Source organism: Tachyglossus aculeatus, chromosome X1 (genome assembly GCF_015852505.1).
Source record: "Tachyglossus aculeatus isolate mTacAcu1 chromosome X1, mTacAcu1.pri, whole genome shotgun sequence".
NCBI lineage: Eukaryota > Metazoa > Chordata > Mammalia > Monotremata > Tachyglossidae > Tachyglossus > Tachyglossus aculeatus.
Window position 1 is genome coordinate 109,734,967 of NC_052101.1, and position 20,292 is coordinate 109,755,258.

General features: G+C 45.5%; 1 protein-coding gene across 1 annotated transcript in view; it reads left to right on the forward strand.

Moving 5' to 3' along the window:
- The window catches only part of LOC119919600 (centromere protein P), a 280,519-nt gene that overhangs the window by 219,521 nt on the left and 40,706 nt on the right, over positions 1–20,292 (forward strand). The gene's annotated exons all lie outside the window — the stretch shown is intronic.

Here is a 20,292-nt window from a genome sequence, read left to right on the forward strand (position 1 = left end):
TCCTTCGCCAGACTGAGGTTTACTGTCTCTTAAATTTTGGACATTACACTTTTTAAAAGTAGCTAGGGAATTCTGGAATGACTTCTTCGATATATGAATATACTATTATTGGAACAAAGCAAATGGCGTGTTACCAAGATAAATGTTGTCATTTCTTCTGTAACCCGGTAGCTGTGTTTTGAAGGAGTTCATTTTATGGGAAAACTTTTAGTAACCAGTGATTTAATGGAAATTAATGGGAAGCAGCATATAGGTCGGAGGCAGAAGGACCTGGGTTCTAATGCCGACACTGCCACACATCTGCTGTGTGACCTTGGGGAAGTCACTTAACTTCTCTGTGCCTCAGTTACCTCATGTATAAAGTGGGCGTAAGAGTGTGAGCCCCATGTGGGACAGGGACTGTGTCCAACCTGATTAACTTTTATCTACCCCAGCGCTTTGAACAATGCTTGGCACATAGTAAGTGCTGAGCAAGTACCATAATTATTATTAGAGTGTAGATGGTTCAAAGATATCGTCATAACAGACATTTTCAGTCCAACAATAGAATTTATTGAGTGATTTCTGGGTGCAGAGCATTGTACTAAATGCTTAGGAGAAGTCACCAGAAGCAAGACACAGTTCCTGCCCTCAGGGAGTTTAAATTCTAATGGGGGAAGAAGACATAAATTTGTGGCTCAAGAGAAGCAGCGTGGTTCAGTGGAAAGAGCACGGGCTTGGGAGTCAGAGGTCATGGGTTCTAATCCCGGCTCCGTCACATGTCTGCTGTGTGACCTCGGGCAAGTCACTTAACTTCTTTGAGCCTCAGGTACCTCATCTGTAAAATGGGGATTAACACTGGAAGCCCCAGGTGGGACAACCTGATCACCTTGTATCCCCCCCAGCTCTTAGAACAGTGCTTTGCACATAGTAAGCGCTTAACAAATGTCACCATTATTATTATTATTATTTACAAGTAGAGGGCTCAGGGGGAAGAACAGAGATTCAGTGGATAGTAGTATGAATATGTAAGGATGAAGTAGCTGAATGAATCATAATAGAATAACAATGGTATTTGTTAAGCCCTTACTGGCAAGCACTATATTAAGTTCTGGGGAGGAAACAAGATATTTAGGTCAGACACAGTCCCTGCTCCACATGGGCTCACAGTCTAAGAAGGAGGGAAAACAGGTATTTAATCCCCATTTTACAAACGAGGAAACTGAGCACGGAAAAGTTAAGTGAATTGCCCAAGGTCATGCAGAAAGCACATGGTGGAGCAGAATTAAAACCCAGGTCTCCTGAATCCCCAGCCTGTGGTCTTTCCACTAGGCCAGGACACCTCTCAACTTAACGTATGATTTATTGTGCAAATATGCATGTGTACTGAGGATGGGTATAAATACAAGAGGAGGCGGGATTTTGAGAGCTTTGAAAATGATTGTGTCCATCATTAGCAGCATGCTTTACATTCTTGCACTTTATTGTAGGCAGGGAACGTGTCTGTTATATTGTTAGAGTGTACCCTCCCAAGCACTTAGTAGAGTGCTCTGCGCACAGTAAGCGTTCAGTAAATTGATCATTTTACTGGGTAATACACTGTAAAGCTGCAAAAGCACAAAGTACAGTGGAGTGAGGCTGAGGTAGAGACCAGGAAGCATAGCAAGCCGCATTTTGCCGTGACCACAACCATTTCCTCATCTCCCTCTCAAATCTTATCCTTCCCCAGACCTTCCCATCACTGTTGATAAGCACCACCAGATTCCCTGTCTCACAAACCCACAACCCTGGCACTATCCTTAACTCTTCCCTCTCCTTCAACCCCTGTACTCACTCAGCCGCCAAATCCTGCCGGTTTTTTTTCATACCATCTCCAGAATCTGCCTCTTCCTCGTGTCGTGGATAGAACACTGGCCTGGGAATCAGAAGGCCACGGTTAGAAGACTTAGACTTAGAAGAAAGAGCCCGGGCTTGGGAGTCAAAGGTCGTGGGTTCTAATCCCAGCTCGGCCGCTTGTCAGCTGTGTGGCCTTGGGCAAGCCACTTCACTTCTCCGGGCCTCAGTTACCTCATCTGTAAAATGGGGATTAAGACTGTGAGCCCCGCGTGGGACAACCTCATTACCTTATATCTACCTTGTATCACCTTGTGCCCCCCCAGCACTTAGAACAGTGCTTTGCAAATAGTAAGCGCTTAACAAACACCGTCATTATTATTACATTCATTCCACATTCATTCAATCGTATTTATTGAGCGCTTACTGTGTGCAGAGCACTGTACTAATCAATCAGTCATATTTATTAAGCGCTTACTGTGTGCAGAGCACTGTACTAAGCGCTTGGGAAGTAGAAGTTGGCAACATATAGAGACGGTCCCTACCCAACAGTGGGCTCACAGTCTAGAAGGGGGAGACAGAGAACAAAACATATTAACAAAATAAAATAAATAGAATAAATATGTACAAATAAAATAGAGTAATAAATACATACAAACATATATACAGGTGCTGTGGGGAGGGGAAGGAGGTAAGGTGGGGGGGAGGGGGAACCCCAGCACTTAGAACGGTGCTTGCACACAGTAAGCACTCAACTACCATTATTATTATTATTATTATTCTCTGTGCTTCAGTTACCTCATCTGTAAAATGGGGATTGAGACTGTGAGCTCCACATAGGACAGGGACTGCATCCAACCTAACTTGCTTGGATTCATCCCGGGGCTAAGTACAGGGCCCGGCACAAAGTAAGCGCTCAACAAATACTATCATTATTATCATTATTCTCACTATCCTCTCCGTCCAAGCCATTACCGTGCTGGTTATGTCCAGCCTCACCTACTGCATCAGCCTCCTTGCTGACTTCCCTAGCTTCTCACCTCTCCAGTTCATACTTCACTCTGCTGCCTGGACCATTTTTCTAAAAAAAAAAAAACATTCTACACACATCTCCCCATTCCTCAAAAGCCTCCATTGGTTGCCCGTCCGTCTCCCTCATTGCCGCTTTACGGTAGTCAGCTCTCCTCTGCCTACCTGCCTTGTCGTTGTACCTTCACCACGTGCTAGAATCTGCCCTTTCCTCTCCATCCAATAAATTAATCTGTGGTAGTCATTTAATGCTTACTGCGTGCACAGCTCCGTGTTAAGAGCTTGGGAAGGTACAATGTAACAGTGCTAGGAGACTCGTTCCCCACCCACAAGGAGCATACGGTCTAGAGGGGGAGACAGGCATTAAAATAAATTATGGGCATGAACATAAGTGTTGCGGGGCCGAGGGTGGGGTGAATGTCAAATGTTTAAATGGTACAGCTCCAAGTGCGTAGGGGAAATGAGGATTAGGGAAGGCTTCTTGGAGAAGATGTGATTTTCGGAAGGCTTTGAAGGTGGGGAGAGGGGTGGTCTGTCAGATATGAAGGGTGAGGGACTTCCAAGCCGGAGGGAGGTGATCAAGGAGTCGGCGGCAAGACAGGTGAGATTGAGGTACAGAGGATAGGTTGACGTTAGAGGAGCGACGTGTGTGGGCTGAGTCAGAGTAGAAAATCAGTGAGGAAAGGTAAGAGCCGGGGTGCTGATGGAGTACTTTAAAGTCGATGGTAAGGCGTTTCCGTTTGATGCCAGGGTGGATGGGTAACCACCTGAAGGCTCTTGTACAGAGGAAAGACCCGGACTGAACGACTTTATAGCAAAGTGAAGTAAGGACTGAAGTGGGGAGAGGCAGGAAGGTCAGTGAGGAAGCTGATGACTACTGAGTCAAGGCGGGATATGACGTGGATCAGCATAGAAGCAGTTTGGATGAAGAGGAAAGGGCAGATTTTAGTGATGTTGTGAGGCTAGAACTGACAGGGTTTGGAGACAGATTGAATCTGGGGATTGAATGAGAGATGAGATTAAAATAATGTCATGGTTATGGACTTGGAGGCAGGGAGGATAGTGATGTTATCTAAAGTGATAGGAAAGTCGAGGGAGGCCAGGATTTGGATGGAAAGATGAGGAGTTCTCTTTTGAACATTGTCAAGTATGAGGTGTCAGTGGGATATCTCTGAAGGCAGGAGTAAGCACGGTGAGTGCTCAATAATACCATTTATCAGTTGAATAGCTGGCACAAGCCATGGGCATGGGACTCAATAAGGATTGAGAAATAACTTCTATACATATCTAATATAACATGATCTTTGTGCTCATAAAATTGCCTCAACAGTTTAGATTGAAAAAGAATATCATTATCGCAATTTAGGTCAAAATTTTGAATGGAGATTTCTTCTTCCTGGGAAAGATGGGAGAGTCGAAGATGGAGCAGGAGGAGGGAAAGACTGGAGAAGGGCAGGAGAGATTTTAGAGAGAGCATGCCTGATGGTTTATTTAGGAATAATAAAACCATGTATAGCACTATCATTGAGGAAAAAATATCATATTTTGTATCATTTAGTCAGTGGAATTAGGGTGTTTGGTTCTCAAGCACTCAGATTTTTACATTTTTGTAATAAACACATATCTATAATTGTGGTGTTTAAGTTCATTCATTCAATCGTATTTATTGAGTGCTTACTGTGTGCAGAGCACTGTACTAAGCACTTGGGAAGTACAAGTTGGCAACATATAGAGACGGTTCCTAACCAACAGCGGGCTCACAGTCTAGAATGGGGAGACAGACAACAAAACAAAACATATTAACAAAATAAAATAAATAGAATATGTACAAGTAAAACAAATAGAGTAATAAATATGTACAAACATATATACATATATACAAGTGCTGTGGGGAGGGGAAGGAGGTAAGGCAGGGAGGGTGGGGATGGGAAGGAGGGGGAGAGGAAGGAGGGGGCTCAGTCTGGGTAGGCCTCCTGGAGGAGGTGAGCTCTCAGTAGGGCTTTGAAAGGAGGAAGAGAGCTAGCTTGGTGGATGTGCGGAGGGAGGGCATTCCAGGCCAGGGGGATGACGTGGGCCAGGGGTTGACAGCGGGACAGGCGAGAACGAGGCACAGTGAGGAGGTTAGCGGCAGAGGAGCGGAGGGTACAGGCTGGGCTGTAGAAGGAGAGAAAGGAGGTGAGGTAGGAGGGGGCAAGGTGATGGACAGCCTTGAAACCGAGAGTGAGGAGTTTTTGCCTGATGCGTAGGTTGATTGGTAGCACTGGAGATTTTTGAGGAGGGGAGTAACATGCCCAGAGCGTTTCTGAACAAAGACGATCCAGGCAGCAGCATGAAGTATAGATTGAAGTGGGGAGAAACAGGAGGATGGGAGATCAGAGAGGAGGCTGATGCAGTAATCCAGTCGGGATAGGATGAGAGATTGAACCAGCAGGGTAGCGGTTTGGATGGAGAGGAAAGGGAGGATCTTGGCGATATCGTGGAGGTGAGACCAGCAGGTTTTGGTGACGGATTGGATGTGAGGGGTGAACGAGAGAGCAGAGTCGAGGATGACACCGAGGTTGCGGGCTTGTGAGACGGGAAGGAAGGTAGTGCTGTCAACAGTGATGGGAAAGTCAGGGAGAGGGCAGGGTTTGGGAGGGAAGACAAGGAGTTCAGTCTTGGACATGTTGAGTTTTAGATGGCGGGCAGCCATCCAGATGGAGATGTCCTGAAGGCAGGAGGAGATACGAGCCTGGAGGGAGGGAGAGAGAGCAGGGGCAGAGACGTAGATTTGGGTGTCATCAGCGAAGAGATGATAGTTGAAGCCGTGGGTGCGAATGAGTTCACCAAGGGAGTGACTGTAGTTCGAGAACAGAAGGGGACCAAGAACTGACCCTTGAGGAACCCCTACAGTAAGGGGATGGGATGGAGAGGAGGAGCCCGCAAAAGAGACTGAGAATGAATGGCCGGAGAGATAAAAGTAGAGCCAGGAGAGGACAGAGTCTGTGAAGCCAAGGTTGGATAGCGTGTTGAGGAGAAGGGGGTGGTCCACAGTGTCAAAGGCAACTGAGAGGTTGAGGAGGATTAGGATAGAGAATTAGGATAAGTGCTCACTCTTTGCCAAGCACTGGGGTAGATATAATACAATCAGATTAGACTCAGTCCCTCTCCCATATGTGGCTCACCATCTAAGGGGGATTGAGAACAGATATTTAATCTTCATTTTACAAATGAGGAAACTGAGGCACAGATAAATAAATTGACTTTCCCAAGGTCACATAGCAGGCGAGTGGCGGAGCCAGGATTAGAACCCCTACCCCATGACACCCAGACCCAGGATTTTTCCACTAGGTGTCATTGATTCCCCAGATTCAAATAACTGAAAACTGTACTCTTCCCAACGCTTAGTACAGTGCACTGCACACAGTAAGCACTTAGTAAGTACAATTGACTGACTGAAAATGAACTTCTTTGCCCATTGTTAAGAGCCTGCTGTAGTTCTGCTCAGAGTGGCTTTAACAATGGAGCAGAGGGGAGAGTCCATCTTGATCTTCTTGGCTGAAATTCCTCCTTTCCCTTCCCACTTCTGGCGCTTCTTCAATAGGGACATATGTAATAATAATAATAATAATTATTATTACATATTTGCTAAGCGCTTACTGTGTGCCAAGCAGTGTTAATCAGATTGGACGCAGTCCCTGCCCCATATGGGGCTCACAGTCTTAATCCCCATTTTCCAGATGAGGTAACTGAGGCCCAGAGAACTTAAGTGACTTGCCCAAGGTCACACAGCAGTCATGTGACAGAGCCAGGATTAGAACCCAGGTCCTTCTGACTCCCAGTCCCGTGCTCTATCCAATAAGTCACACTGCTCCACATAGAGAAGCAGCGTGGCTCGGTGGAAAAAGCCCAGGCTTGGGAGTCAGAGGTCAGGGGTTCAAATCCCAGCTCCGCCGCTTGTCAGCTGTGTGACTTTGGGCAAGTCACTTAACTTCTCTGTGCCTCAGTTACCTCATCTGGAAAATGGGGATTAAGACTGTGAACCCCACGTGGGACAACCTGATCACCTTGTATCCTCCCCAGCGCTTAGAACAGTGCTTTGCACATAGTAAGTGTTTAACAAATGCCATCATTATTATAATTATTATTATTATTATACATGAACAGCTCAGAGTGGTGAAATGCTCTTGAGCGTAAGCTCATTGTGGGCAGGCACCCTGTCTGCAAACTCTGTTGTGCGCTTAGTATAGTGCCCTACATATAGTAAGCACCCAATAACTACATTGACAGTGATGTTCTAGGGGGCCCAGAAATATCAGGGATAAGTGAAAATTTTGGTTTTCTGGCCATTTGGATTTTATGGGCTCCACTGGGAAGAGCATTGACATTAACATACCTGAACGCTGGCCCCAATTTTACAACTGATTTTCTGGCCAAGTTGGCTTGGAGCCTTAAAAAAAACCTCATGTCAGCAAACATTAATAGAATTTGATACTAGAATTTTTAGTCACAATCCCACATAATAGGACTCAAAATTGTTAGCTTTAACTGGTACATACAGTTCTTTTTAATGGTTTGGTTGTTTCAGGGAGAGAGGGAAGGTTAACCATGAGATCGTATACTCTTGACCAATTTACAGCAGATGATAATTGTGTATTTATTAGGTGCTTCCTGTGTGCCAAGCTTTGTACTAACCACTGGGGTAGGTACAAGATCATCAGGTCCCAAACGGGGCTCACGGTCTGAGTAGAGAATAGGTAGCAAATCCCCATTTTGCAGACAAGGGAACTGAGGCCTGGAGAGTTGAAGTGACTTGCCCATGGTCACACAGCAGACAAGCAGCGGAACCAGGGTTAGAACCCAGGTCTTCTGACTCCCAGTCCGGGGCTCTTTCCGCGGGGCCACGCTGCTTGTCTGAGACCCAGAGATGCCCCAGCCTGTGTATTCTCGGATGATTATGCTTTGAATTCTCCCCACAGCCGCCAGGCACACGCCAACGCCATTGGGTACACAGTAGGTACGTCTTGCACGCTTACATTCCATAGCAACCATGTGCTAAGAAGTGATGCATTCTCTCTGCTCCACTAAATCCACCGACGTTCCCTTACCCCAGCTTTCTGACACCCCCGTCACCCACGTGCGAAAGAGAGATTTTATTTTATGGCATTTATTAAGCGCTTACTATGTGCAAAGCACTGGTCTAAGCGCTGGGGAGGTTACAAGGTGATCAGGTTGTCCCATGGGGGCTCACGGTCTTAATCCCCATTTTACAGATGAGGTAACTGAGGCACAGAGAAGTTGTGACTTGCCCAAAGTCACACAGCTGACAGTTGGCGGAGCCGGGATTTGAACCCATGGCCTCTGACTCCAAAGCCTGGGCTCTTTCTACTGAGCCACGCTGCTTCTCTGAAGTGATTTGAAGTGAAGTGAGATTTGAAGTGACCATTCATAATCTTATCTAAAATGGGACGCAGAAATGTCTGCATTAGTCTTAAAACTTTAGTCTTTCTTCAATTTGACATTGCCAAAAGTAATAATAATAATAATTATGGTATTTGTTAAGCGCTTACTATGTGCCAAGCACTGTTCTAAGCACTGGGGTAGATACAGGGTTATCACGTTGTCCCAAGTGGGGCTCACACTTTTAATCCCCCTTTTACAGATGAGGTAACTGAGGCACAGAGAAGGTAAGTGACTTGCCCAAGGTCACACAGCAGACAAGTGGCCGAGGCAGGATTAGAACCCACGTCCTCTGACTCCCAAGCCCGTGCTCTTTCCACTCAACCACGCTGCTTCTCTAAATTAAACACTTTGTATTTAGAATTACGATTCATTTTCATGTAAAGCAGTGTGGCCTAGTGGAAGAAACTGGGCCTGAGAGTCAGAGGACCCGGGTTCTAATCCCAGTTCCACCACTTGTCTACTATGTGCCCTTGGGCAAGTCACTTGATATCTCTGTGCCTCAGTTTCTTCCTCTGCAAAATGGGGATTTGATGCCTGTTCTCCCTCCTACTTAGAAAGTGGTCCCCATGTGGGACCTGATGGTCTTGTATCTACCTCATCGTTTAGTACAGTGCTCGACACACAGTAAGCACTCCCCTCTAGACTGGAAGCGTGTTGTGGGCAGGAAATGTGTCTGTTATAGTGTTATATCTTATCTCCCAAATGCTTAGTATAGTGCTGTGCATATAGTAAGTGCTCATAACTATGATTGACTAATAAATGCCACAAGTTATTATTATTGTTATTACATTATGCTATTCCTAGAATACACCTTAGACTAAACTTAATAATAATTAATAACAATTATGGTACTTGTTAAACTCTTACTATGTGCCAAGCACTGTTCTAAGCACTGGGGTAGATACAAGGTAATCAGGTTGTCCCACATAGAGCTCACAGTCTTCATCCCCACAGCACCTGTATATATGTATATATGTTTGTACATATTTATTACTCTATTTATTTATTTATTTTACTTGTACATATCTATTCCATTTATTTTATTTTGTTAATATGTTTGGTTTTGTTCTCTGTCTCCCCCTTCTAGACTGTGAGCCCACTGTTGGGTAGGGACTGTCTCTATATGTTGCCAACTTGTACTTCCCAAGCGCTTAGTACAGTGCTCTCCACACAGTAAGCGCTCAATAAATACGATTGATTGATTGATTGATCCCCATTTAACAGATGAGGTAGCTGAGGCACAGAGAAGTTAAGTGACTTGCCCAAGGTCACGCAGCTGACATGTGGCGCCCCCGGGATTAGAACCCATGACCTCTGACTCCCAAGCCCGTGCTCTTTCCACTAAGCCACGCTGCTTCACTAATGCTTAACAAATACCGTCATTATTATTATTACAATGTAACAGACGCATTCCCTGCCCACAACAAGCTTACAGTCTAGAGGGAGAGACAGGCGTTAATATAAATAAATTACCTATATGTTCATAAGTGCTGTGGGGCTAGGGTTCGGGGTGGGGGTTGAGTAAAGGGAGCAAATTAGGGTGACACAGAAGGGAGTGGGAGAAAAGAAAATGAGGGTATAGTCAAGGAGGCTGATACAGTAATCAAGGCAGGATAGGATATATGCTTGGATTAACACGGTAGCAGTTTGGACAGAGAGGAAAGGGTGGATTTTAGCGATTTTGTGAAGATTGACCCGATGGGATTTAGTGATAGATCGTATATGTGGGTTGAATGACAGAGATAAGTCAAGGATAACACCAAGGTTACGGGTTTATGAGACAGGAAGGATAAACATAAACAGAGTAACTCTTATTTTGTTAGTATGTTTGGTTTTGTTCTCTGTCTTCCCCTTTTAGACTGTGAGCCCACTGTTGGGTAGGGACTGTCTCTATATGTTGCCAATTTGTACTTCCCAAGCGCTTAGTACAGTGCTCTGCTCATAGTAAGCGCTCAATAAATACGATTGATGATGATGATGATGATGATGATTGGTGATGCTGTCTACAGTGTTGGGGAAGTCAGGGGGAGGGCATGGTTTGGGTGGGAAGATAAGGAGTTCTGATTTTTAGACTTTTAGACTGTGAGCCCACTGTTGGGTAGGGACTGTCTCTATGTGTTGCCAATTTGTACTTCCCAAGCGCTTAGTACAGTGCTCTGCATATAGTAAGTGCTCAATAAATACGATTGATGATGATGATTTGGATATGTTAAGTTTGAGGTGACGGCAGGACATCCAAGTAGAGGTTTCCTGAAGGCAGGAGGAAATCAGAGAGGGAGAGAGATCAGGGGTGGAGATGTAGATTTGGGAATCATCTTCATAGAGATGGTAGTTGAAGCCATGGGAGCAAATGAGTTCTCCAAGGAATTGGGTGTGGATGGAGGATAGAAAGGGATCCAGAACTGAGCCTTGAAGGACTCACACAGTTAGGGAGGTTGGGAGGCAGAGGAGAAAGAGACTGAGAATGAGTGGTCTCGGAGATAGGAGGAGAACCAGGAGAGAACAGTGTCAGTGAAGCCAATGTTGAATACTGTTTCCAGGAGAAAGGAATGGTCCACAGTGTCGATGGTAGCTGAGAGGATGAGGAGGATTAAGATGGAGTAGAGGCCATTGGATTTGACTAAAAAGAGGTCACTGTTGAGAGGGCAGTTTCTGTGAAGTGAAGGGGACGGAAGCCAGATCGGAGTGGGGACAAGGAGAGAATCAGAGGAGAAGAACTTGAGACACCGGATGTACACAACTCGCTACAGGAGTTTGGAGAGGAATGGTAGGAGGGAGATGGGGTGATAACTGGAGGGAGCCATGGGCTCAAGGGAGGATTTTTTTTTAGGATAGGGGAGACATGAGCAGTGAAGCAGAGAAGTAGCGTGGCTCAGTGGAAAGAACACAGGCTTAGGAGTCAGAGGTCGTGGGTTCTAATCCCAGCGCTGCCACTTGTCAGCTGTGTGACTTTGGGCAAGTCACTTAACTTCTCTGTGCCTCAGTTACCTCATCTGTAAAATAGGGATTAATACTGTGAGCCCTACATGGGACAACTTCATTACCTTGTATCTACCCCAGCGCTTAGAACAGGCTAAATGGGGACTGATGACTTGAGAAAATTAGATGGGGTCAAAAGATTGGAGGTCTCTGTGGGGACTGTCCTTCATTTTCCAAGATCACAATACCCAAAGCAACGTTCTATCTATGTATGCAAGGATGGCTGAAAAGACCCGTGTGTGACCATAACATCTTTCCATTATTTGCACTTAAAAATAAATTATTGTGCCAATGGGTTTGCCACATTTTTAAGGGCTGTCTCTCTCTTCAAGCTTGGTTTTTGGTATCCCAATCTTTGCCAAGTTTTGCCAAGCTTGTGCTGGAGATCAACCCCTCACAATTGCTATTCACCAAACTGATCTGTCTATTGCAGTGGTCTCCCTACCAATCACCTTGATTCCTGCATCAGGCTCCTTGCTGACTTCCCTGCCTCCTATCTCTCCCCACTCCAGTCCATACTTCACTCTATTGCCCAGATCAATTTTCTACAAATATTTTCAGTCTATGTTTCCCGACTCCTCAAGAATCTCCAGTGGTTGCCCATCCACCTCCACATCAAACAAAAACTCCTTACCATCAGCTTTAAAGCACTCAATCACCTTGCCCCCTCCTCCCTTACTTCCCTGATTTTCTACTACAATCCAGCCCACACACTTCACTCCTTTAATGCCACTACTAGCTGTACCTTGATCTCTTCTAATCTCGCTGCCAACACCTCATCCGTGTTCTTCATTCAGTCATTCATTCAGTTGTATTTATTGAGCACTTAACTGTGTGCAGAGCACTGTACTAAGTGCTTGAAAAGTACAATTCAGCAATAAAGAGAGATAATCCCTGCCTACACCGGGCTTACAGTCTAGAAGAGGGAAGACAGACATCAAAACAAATAGGCATCAGTATAAATAAATAGAATTATAGATATATACACATCAAAACAAGTCAGCAGGCATCCTCTGGCCTGGAACGCCCTCCCTCTTCACATCTGACAGGAGATCACTCTCCCCACCATCAAAGCCTTATATTAAAGGCACGTCTCCTAAGAGGCCTTCCCCAACTAAGTCCTCATTCCCTCTTCTCCCAGTCCCTTCGCCATTGCCCTCACCCTTGGATTTGCACCCTTTATTCACCCCACCCTCAGCCCCACAGACAGGATGTGGGCAAGCGGTTGGCAGTGAGATAGATGAGATCTCAGTACAGCAAGTAGTGGCATTAAAGGAGTGAAGTGTGAAGGCTGGGTCGTAGTAGGAAATCAGGGATGTGAGATAGGAGGGGGCAAAGTGATTGAGTCCTTTAAAGCTGTTGGTAAGGAGTTTCTGTTGGGGAGGTGGATGGTCAACCACTGGAGGTTCTTTAGGAGTGGAGAAACATGGACTGCACGTTTTTGTAGAAAAAGTATCTGGGCAGCAGAGTGAAGTATGGGCTGGAGTCGGTGGGAGAGACAGGGAGGTCAATGAGTAAGCTGACGCAGTAGTCAAAGCGGGATCTTCATTCAGTTGTATTTACTGAGCGCTTTCTGTATGCAGAGAACTGTACTAAGCACTTGGAAAGTACAATGAGAAGCAGCATGGCTCAGTGGAAAGAGCCCGGGCTTTGGAGTCAGAGGTCATGGGTTCAAACCCCGGCTCCGCCAATTGTCAGCTGTGTGACTTTGGGCAAGTAACTTCACTTCTCTGGGCCTCAGTTACCTCATCTGTAAAATGGGGATGAAGACTGTGAGCCCCCCCGTGGGACAACCTGATCACCTTGTAACCTCCCCAGCGCTTAGAACAGTCCTTTGCACATAGTAAGCACTTAATAAATGCTATCATCATTATTACAATTCAGCAATAAAGAGAGACAATCCCTGCCCCAAACGGGCTTACAGTCTAGAAGGAGGGAGACAGACAAATAAACAAGCATCAATATAAATAAATAGAATTATAGATATGTACATATATACACAAGTGCTGTGGGGCGGGGAAGGGGGTAGAGCAAAGGGAGCAAGTTGGGGTGATGGGGAGGGGAGGGGGAGCTGAGGAAAAGGGGGGCTTAGTCTGGGAAAGCATCTTGGAGGAGGTGAGCCTTCAGTAGGACTTCGAAGGGGGGGGTAGTGTGATTGTTTGGCACATTTGAGGAGGGAGGTTGTTCCAGGCCAGAGGTAGGACGTGGGCCAGGGGTCGATGGCGGGACAGGCGAGAATGAGGCACAGTGAGAAGGCTAGCACCAGAGGATCAGAGTGTGCGGGCTGGGATTTAGAAGGAGAGAAGGGAGGTGTGAGGAAGGAGGGGCCAAGATGATGGAGATCTTTGAAGCCAATAGTGAGGTATTTTTGCTTGATACGGAGGTTGATAGGCAACCACTGGAGATTTTTGAGGAGGGGGGTGACATGCCCAGAACATTTCTATAGAAATGTAATTCGGCAGGGTGAAGTATAGATTGAAGTGGGGAGAGGCAGGAGACTGGGAGGTCAGAAAGGATGCCGATGCAGTAATCCAGTCGGGATAGGATGAGTGAATGTACTAACGTGGTAGCGGGACAGGATAAGTCCTTGGATCAGCGTGGTAGCAGTTCAGATGGAGAGGAAAGGGCACATGGTAAAAACGTGCATTATGGCAGAACTGACTACCTTTGTTTAAAAATTTCTTTCTTGGGTGAAGGGAGGGAGAGATTTGTATATTTTTATCTTAGTCAAAGGGACTTTACCCTGCCCAGTCCCTCACGTAACCCATTTCCTTGAAAACGTCTTGAGAAGGTCTTGATTAAGGAAAGGAGCTAGCTTAAAAGTTTTAAAGAAGGAGGTTATTCCGATTAGAATGGAGCGAAGACCTGAAGGTAAAACTGGGAGAAGGGAAAAGATTTTCTTGGCTGAACCGAGTAGAAAGACTGGGGTTAAAGAAGATGAAGAAAAAGATAACGGCAGGGTAGGCTGGTGGTGAGTTTTAAATCTGAAACCGAATAGTTTTAATCTGATGCCCAAGACAAGGCAGAGCCATTAAACCAAAGAACTGGCATGGTTCTAGTAGAGTGATATAAGGATTGTTTACCCTGAAGTGCTTCAGACTTCCTGGAGGAAGAGAACTTAGTGATTAGAAGGTCACAATTATCAAGCTGCGGTAGGACCAAAACATTTCATAGAGTTTTGCAATACGGAGAAAAACGGTAGATTTTAAATAGACTGTGGGAAAGAAGCTGCTGTGTTTAGCAACCATTTGGAAGTGAGGAGAATAGGAGAGGGAAGTCAGAGATGATATTGATTTTGTGTTCCTGGGAGACAAGGGAGCTAGTGAAGCAGCGTGGCTCAGTGGAAAAAGCACGGGTTTGGGAATCAGAAGTCATGGGTTCTAATCCCAGCTCCCCCACATGTCTGCTGTGTGATCTCAGGCAAGTCACTTAACTTCTCTGAGCCAGTTACCTCATCTGTAAAATGGCGATTAAGACTGTGAGCCCCACGTGGGACAACATGATCACCTTGTATCCCCCAAAGCGTTCAGAACTTACTCTATTTATTTATTTTACTTGTACATATCTATTCTATTTATTTTATTTTGTTAGTATGTTTGGTTTTGTTCTCTGTCTCCCCCTTTTAGACTGTGAGCCCACTGTTGGGTAGGGACTGTCTCTATATGTTGCCAACTTGTACTTCCCAAGCGCTTAGTACAGTGTTCTGCACACAGTAAGCGCTCAATAAATACGATTGATTGATTGATTGATTGGCATATAGTAAGCGCTTAACAAATGCCATCATTATTATTATTATTATTGCTTTCAAGAATATCATGAACTGGGAAATGGACAAGAAACCTGAGGAAAATCTTTGACACAAAGACATTTTATTGCCTGTCTCTTTGAGGACAGGGTCATATCTACTATCCACACTGTACTCTCCCCAGCACTTGGTACAGTGCTTTGCACCTAGTAGGCACTCAAATAATATTGATTGATGGATTAGAATGGAAAGCAGCATGGCCTAGTGGATAGAGCACAAGCCTGAGAGAAGGACCTGAGTTCTAATCCCATCTCTGCCACTCATGTGTGAGCCCACTGTGGGCAGGGATTGCCTCTATTTGTTGCTGAATTGTACTTCCCAAGTGCTTAGTACAGTGCTCTGCACACAGTAAGCGCTCAATAAATACGAATGAATGAATGAATGAATCTTGGGCAAGTCGCTTCACTTTCTGCTCTCAGCTACCTCATCTGTAAAATGGGCTTAAGACTGTGAGCCCCATGTTCGTTCATTCATTCAATCATATTTACTGGATGCTTACTGGGTGCAGAGCACTGTATTAAGTACTTGGGAGCCTACACTATAACAATAAACTAACACATTCCCTGCCCACAACGACTTTAAAGTCTAGAGGGACATGCACTGGGTCCAAACTGAATTGCTGGTATTTACCCCAGCGCTTAGTACAGTGCCTGGCACATAGTAAGCACTTAGCAAATACCATAAAAACATTAACCAGGATGAATGTTAAATGGTACTAAAGTTCTTGGGCAGAGAGCTATTTAAGAGATTGCTCTACATGTAGTACTGGGTAAAGGGAGAGAGATAGGTATATAGAATTTAGGTGAGTTTAAGATAATGCTAATTATGGTATCTGTTAAACACTTACTGTGTGTCGAGCACTGTTCTAAGTTCTGGGTAGAAACAAGTTGATCATGTTGGGCACAGTCCCATTCCACATAGAGCTTACAGTCTATGTAGGAGACAGAATAGGTAATAATGCCCATTTTACAGATGTGGAAACTGATACAGAAAAATTGTCGCTTGCCCAAGGTCACACATTGAAGCCTCGAGGGAAGCAGCATGGCCTAGTGGCTAGAGCCCAGGCCCGGGAATCAGAGGGTCATGGGTTCTAATCCCAGCTCTGCCATGAGTCTGCTGTGTGACCTTGGGCAAGTCACTTAACTTCTCTGGGCCTTGGTTTCCCTCATCTGTAAAATGGGGATTAAGACCGTGAGCCCAAAGTGGGACAGGGATATTGTCCAACCCGATTATCTTGTATGTACCCCAGCGCTTAGAACAGTGCCTGGCACATAGTAAGTGCTTAACAAATACCATCATTATTAAATGCCATCATTATTATGGGTCTGGGGCTGGTGACAAGTATATGGAATTGATTCTCCCAGAATGTCATACAGGCTAAAAGTGTTAGGTTGTAGAGGGGTTTGGATAAATGCACAGGAAGTGACCCATTATGCTAGAGGGAAATTTATGAATATAGAGGGAAAATTAATGATTGTAGGAGGTCAGGGGGAGTTGGAATGGGAGGAAGTGGAGGCAGCAAAATAAACAACTCATTCAAAGAGTTTGGAAAGGAATGATGGAAGAGAGATGGGTTGATAGGAGAGTGCAGTGGGTTCAAGGGAGGGGTTTTGTTTTATAGGATGGGGATATGTGTGTGCGTTTGAAAGCTGTGGGGAAGGAGCCATTAGAGTGTGGGCTGTTGAAGACAGCAGTCAGGGAGCGAAGAGGTGCAAATGTTTTAATAAAGTGTGAAGGGAGGGGGTCAGAGGTGCAGGTGGAGGGGGTAGATTTTTCATTCATTCAATCATATTTATTGAGCGCTTGCTGTGTGCAGAGCACTGTACTAAGCGCTTGGGAAGTACAAGTCGGCAACATATGGAGACGGTCCCTACCCAACAACGGGCTCACAGTCTAGAAGACAGTGGGCTCACAGTCTAGATTTTTGAAAGGAGGGAGAGGAGAGCTCCTCTTGAGAGACATCTGGGAAGAAACGAGAGTGGACAGAAAGATAAGAGGATGATTTGGGGGAGTTTGTGCCTGATAGTTTCAACTTTGTCAGTCAAGTAGACGGAAAGGGCATTGGGGCAAAAGATTGGGGAGGTTGGAGACATGGGGTTTAAGGAGGAAGTTAAAAGTAGGAAGTAGTTGATACAGGCAATAGGTGTAGAAGGCAGTATGGGAGAAGTATTTTTGCTGGGCAGAGGAAAGACCACCTGTATAGCAGGCGAGGATGAGCTTGAGGTGGACGAGGTTGGACTGGTGCCGGGATTTCCCCCGACAGCACATCCTGGTCCTCCAAGTGGGCTTCCACCACACTGTTCCTCCAAACTGTGTGACCTCGGGCAAGTCACTTCACTTCTCTGGGCCTCAGTTCCCTCATCCGTAAAATGGAGATTGACCGTGAGCCCTGCGAGGGACAACCTGATTACCTTGTAACTACCCCAGCGCTTAGAACAGTGCTTGGCACATAGTAAGCGCTTAACAAATGTCATATTCTTCATTATTTATTAAGCGTCCTCTTAGAGACTGAATCCTGGACCGAACGGGACTACTAGTTTGACCAAGAAATGGCATCAAGGATGGCCTGGAGTTAACGTTCCAGCCCATACTCCTTGCCCTCCTGAGAACATTAGAAAGTGGGTCTGGACAGTACTGAAATGGTAATTTAGTCTTTTAGACTGTGAGCCCACTGTTGGGCAGGGACTGTCTCTATATGTTGCCAATTTGTACTTCCCAAGCGCTTAGTACAGTGCTCTGCACACAGTAAGCGCTCAATAAATACGATTGATGATAATGGAGCTCCACTGGGCTTTACACGCGCCCTTCCCCCAGACCAAGAATGTTGTGGCAGCTGGCAGCAGGCCCAGATGGCCTGGGAGGTTGGAAAGGGAGCCGTCGTTCCTCACGGAAGTAGGCAGCTGCAGCTGCAAACCTCTTGAGTTCATTTTCATCTAAACTGCCTCCTTGTGCAAAGCCTATCCTGCTGCACACAGTGTGTGCTGTGTGAGTGGTTTGTACGTGGATCGGTTTTTACATTAGCTAGGAATTCGGTAATGGGGATTCTTTTCCACTGATATACTGTCTGAAGAAAGGTCTGTAAACCAATGACCAAAATATTTACAAAAGTATTTCATGAAAACGAGTTTTGGCATCTCGCTTAACCAAGTAACTATTGGGGGAAAAATAAAACTCACTTGAGGTTTAATTAGAACCTCAGAACATACTTGTTTTTCCCGTTGCTTCATTTTTTTCCCATTACCACAGGGTGATGTCATCTTGAGTTTGGATTCCATTGGAACTGTTTATTGCAAAACTACAGAAAAATGAGTTTGATATCGAGTCTGTATTTTGCCCTTACAAATTTTCCAGTTTTGTGTATGGTCACTTAGCAGTCTTACAGCTTTTAATGAGGGAAACAGAACAACCAATGTAACTTCCCAGGATGCATATTTTCGAAGAGATTTAAAAGGCTGAATTAGAGGAAGTGTAAGCAAGCAAGACAGTCCTTGGCATACAACGTTCTGAGTTAAGATGACTGGCCCTCAGAACATTTCTAAACTTACGACCTGTTTCAGCCTTAGATCACTTTTATTTCAACCATAGGGCACTAGCTGTGAGGTGCAGCAATGGGGAGAAGCCTCAGGGGGATACTACAGGGAAAGGGAAGAGGAGGGAGAAAATTTCAAGAAGATGGAGGTGGGGTGGGTGGAACAGGAGAAGTCTTGTGTGGGAAGGAGGGAGGGTTACCTGATCACCAAGGGGAAGGCACTAGGGGAGGGTTGAGAGGCCCATTGTACTTCCCATGAAATGAAAATCAGCTATTCTATCACGGAACACTTCTAACTCAAGATAAACACGTTAATGTAGCTGTATTTCTCATCTATAATGGACCGAGTACACAATTCTGGGTAATTTGGGTAAAATCAGCGTATGCAACTTTGGGTCAGGAGCCAATCTCCGCTTTTATAACATTGTTCCTCGGAGAAAATTGGTTCCGACAGAGCACTTCAACTTAAGACGTAGCGTTGAGGATGCAGTTTCAGTTGTGCCCGAAGTCCAAGGACTGTCTGTAATGTTACCAATAAATGGAGCGTGATTCATTTGAACTCCTTAAAGTAACAAGAAATTGTTGAGGATCTATTCAATTAAATATGCCAACGAGAGTACATGAAGCTCCTTGAAAATGTAAAGCGGGATACCCAAGTAACAGTTTCCTTGAAGGCGTCTGAAAAGAGGGGGGGATAACACCCCCCACAACCAAAACTGCCAGACTGACAGTCCAAGCCGGGAATACAGAAGGTGTCCCTCGCCCCCGTGCCAAGCAAATTAGGTATGGAGGAGGGGGGAGGGCAGCGATTGGATAAACTGAGGCCGGAAGCTGGAATGGCCTAGGAGCACAGGTGATAAATACCTGCAGCCTCTGACCTTCTGTGCAGAGGATCGAGACTTGCAGCAGCCGGCCGCAGGTCACCTCTGTCCAGAGCGTGAGAAAACCGCTCGGCCTGCACCGAGTAAGAAGCCGTGGGATGGGTGAGGGTCCCGTCCCGCTGGACGCTCATGGGGCTGGAAGCCAGGCGCTTCGCCATGGGTGTGGAACGCATAAGTGGATTCCTCCCAAGTGGGAAGTGCACGTGGGTGAGCGCTAGCCGCCTCACTACATGCCACCAAACCATAAGCGAATTCTGCCTGGATAGAACCTGGGTGTTCTGCCCCACGCAAGTAACATACAAGTATATTCCTCCCCTTAGGGAAGCCCTAATGTTACCAAATAATCATATTCCTCCCAAAAGGGAAGTTCAATTTGCTGCACCTCAATCATCAAATAATTCAATTTGCCTCGCAGAATAAATTGTGTCTAAAACTCAGGCTTTCCGTCCCCGGTGTGTGTGTGTGTCTCTCTCTCTCTCTCCCCGCCCCCCGAACGAACCCATCCCCGAGTGATGGGTGACACCATTTCAAACTCTTTTGACATGAAGTTTTCTCTCCTGAAATTTTTCAATCAATGGTGTTGATCGAGCGCTTACTGTGTGCAGAGCACTGTGCTAAGCACTTGGGAAAGTACAACAGAGTTGATAGACATGTTCCCTGCTACAAGGAGCTTACAGTGTTCTATTTTATTTTATCACTGGTTTATTTTTTCCCCCAAACCCATGACAGAAAGTCAACAAAATGTTTACAAGTCTATAAAAAGGAAACCTAAGTAAATCATCCTAACAAGTCCACTTTTATGCATTTCTTCTTGT